The sequence below is a fragment of the Mangifera indica genome, chromosome 7 (assembly GCF_011075055.1).
Source record: "Mangifera indica cultivar Alphonso chromosome 7, CATAS_Mindica_2.1, whole genome shotgun sequence".
In the NCBI taxonomy this organism is placed as follows: Eukaryota; Viridiplantae; Streptophyta; class Magnoliopsida; order Sapindales; family Anacardiaceae; genus Mangifera; species Mangifera indica.
The window spans coordinates 3,819,859-3,822,885 of NC_058143.1; the positions used below are offsets into that span (position 1 = coordinate 3,819,859).

The 3,027-nt window shown below is 30.7% G+C and overlaps 1 pseudogene; it reads right to left on the reverse strand.

Moving 5' to 3' along the window:
• Positions 1-142: 142 nt before the first annotated feature.
• Positions 143-1,794, reverse strand: LOC123220568 (annotated as a pseudogene).
• Between the last annotated feature and the right edge of the window lie 1,233 nt (positions 1,795-3,027).

The following is a 3,027-nucleotide window of genomic DNA, read 5'->3' on the forward strand; positions in this document are numbered from 1 at the left end:
AAAATATATATACCCAATATTAAATGTTTAATTGAATATATAAATAATGTTTCATTATATAATACATTACTTAAGTTTTAAATTAGGTATTTAAAATTTGATATACCTATTATTGCTTGTCTAAATAAATTCATAACAAATATTGGCAGAATCCAATACATATATCGATGCACATTCAAACAGTAAGTCCATTGTTTAAACGAAAATACATAGATAGTTTTCTCTCTTGCGGATATCCTAACTTTTTAAATCTGATTATATCAACCACCATTGGCTAAATGAAAAAAAAAAAAAAAAAATAGGATGTCCGCACCTGAGAACTTTCATATACTAACATTCATTCATTCAAAACAAAGTTAAAAGAAAAGCACAATGTTAATAAATCCAAACAGAAAACTGTCCATTCAAAGCTTTAGCTAATTCTGCCACGACCAAAGACTGAGAAACAGCTGCTCCGATGAATCTGCAGGTTGCTCAATCTGACCATCAAAGAAATAAGGGTCACATGAAGCTTTTGATTGGTGTAGCTTCTCATCAATCACTTCCAGTAGCATGTTTTGTGTAAAATAAAGCTCACACACATTGTCTAGCTGCAGCAGGTGATCAGATTGCTCTTGCATCTCCATTGGACTTATGGCTTCAAAACAAGGCTCACATAAGCTATTTTCTAGCTGCAACTGCTGTGGCTGCTGCAGTTGCTCACCAATTATCGAACTGCTGGCTTCAACATCTTTATTACCTGGCGTCGCTCCTTTTCTGCAATTCTCCATCTCCTCCTGCGCACTTAGTTTTCCCTTGTATTTGATTTTACAAAGCCTCCAATCCTGTAAAACATCAAACATAAACTACTAGAAAGACACTCTAAATGAGCTTAAAAGGTAGAGTTTCTGAAATATAACGTTAATCATGAGCAACTTATTTTTGTGCAATGAGCTTCTCTCTACAACAAGATCACCACATTGATCACAGTAACACGTTTTCCCTGAAACTCCATGTTGTGATTTATGGATGAAGGAAAGTAGGTGGCAAGTGCAATAGTACAAATCTTACTGTCAATTTAGCTAATCAATTTCAGCATAATTAATTTACAGAAGAACGAATAGGAAATTTTATAAAACAAAAAAATGAAATGAAAAACATACAGTTGTGTTGGATTCTAGATTATATTCGTGCATAATCCAGTTAGTCTTGATGGCTGTTTGCGCTTCTTGTCATTGCCAGTGAATCTGTGAAACGTTAATGGCCTCTTGAATCCCACCACATGTTCGTTTGCATAAATCGTCTTCACATGTCCAGTGGCTCTCCACCATCCTCGTCCTGAGACTTCTCGAGAATCATTCTCCTTTATACAATAGCAATATCTCTCGTTGTTAGGCACAGCCATATTATGCTCCCCTGCCAACATAAAAATCGAAAAAATAAGCTCATAACAAAGTGATATGAAGAGAGAAAGAAGTGAAATTATAAAGACGGAGAAAATCAGAGAGCTAAACGGACATTCAAGATCTTGAGGATCAAACTCATAGACGTTTCTTTCAACATGAAATGGCCATGGAGGGGCATTTCTTGGCCATAAACTTTCCTCTCAAGGATTTGAATGAGTTCTTCATCGGTGGGATTAAACCTGAACCCAGTTGGCATCATCGTCATTAATTTCTCTACAAAAACAATCTGATTTTTCTAAATCTAACTCATAAGAAAAATGAGCCCCAAGAATTATCCTTTTAACAATGGACAGATCTAGGGCTGACTAGGACAAATAATTGGAAGAAGGCGGTTTGTGTACACTTGCGCAAAAGTCAACAAATTGATGATGATTATGTCTTGTTACTCAGAAATTTCTGGTAAATTTCTCGTTTAAAAGATGCATTAAAATAATTATAATTTAACTTTCTTTTCAGCTTATGATAGCCCTACCACAACAGTGTGAGCATTTAAAAGGTGCCAATAGTGTTTAACTTGATATACATCTTCTCAAACTTTGCCCCTAACTAACTAATTAATTACATTTAGATCTCATCATCTTCATTATTAAGCGTTAATGAGAATCATAGAGACTTAGAAAGAGAATTATAGAGAACAAAAAAAAGAAAAAATTGCTTTTGTAATTCAGAATTTAGAAGATATATTCATTAGCATAGTAGTCTCTTAACATTTTCCGTTAATAACTAATGTTAATTGTAAACAAAAAAATAAATTGTCTTATAGACTATAAAACTAGAGCTCGTATTGAATCTTGTCATCATTGGGAGACAATTATATATAAATAAATTATATATAAACAAAAAGTAATATTATATACATAAATAAATTATATATAACTATTCAAATAATTTAATATGGTAATATCTCTTTAGGTGATTCTAAAGTTAAAAAAAAAGTAAATCGTATTACTCAATCACAAATTATCATCTCAATTTATACGAATAAATTTAAACAATTTGATATGATGCATATTATTTTAATCATATGAAAATGGCCATAAGAGTCTAATCCTATATCGTGAGGAGACAAACTATAGGCCAAATCTGATAATTAAGTTATTGCAATATACTTTAATAAATTGGTGGAAATTTGAAATTTTTATTATTTAAAAAAAAAAATTGATGTACCTATAATTAAAATGAACGTATTGGCTATATCTCTTTAATAAAAAGAAAATTTATGAAATTTTTTACACATACTAATAATTTGATCGTATTGGTATTAAAGTTGTATTATCACTAATCCATGTATGAAAATTTGCCTATAGTGTCTAATAATGAGAAGTTAATCTTATAAATGTGTAACTTAATTTTTTTCCCATCTTTATTTTAGAAAATAGCATTTATTTTTTTATATTCTCATTAAATTTCTACTTTATAACAAAACTATTTTGAAGATTAAAAGAGGTACCTGAGGCACTCTAATTCTACATTAACTTACATTAATATGATGATATGTTTGTCATTGATTCTTCAATGTTTCTTCCTACTTTTTTCTGTTTCACTTTTTCAAAACCCAAGTTGGAATAAATCAAGAAAATAA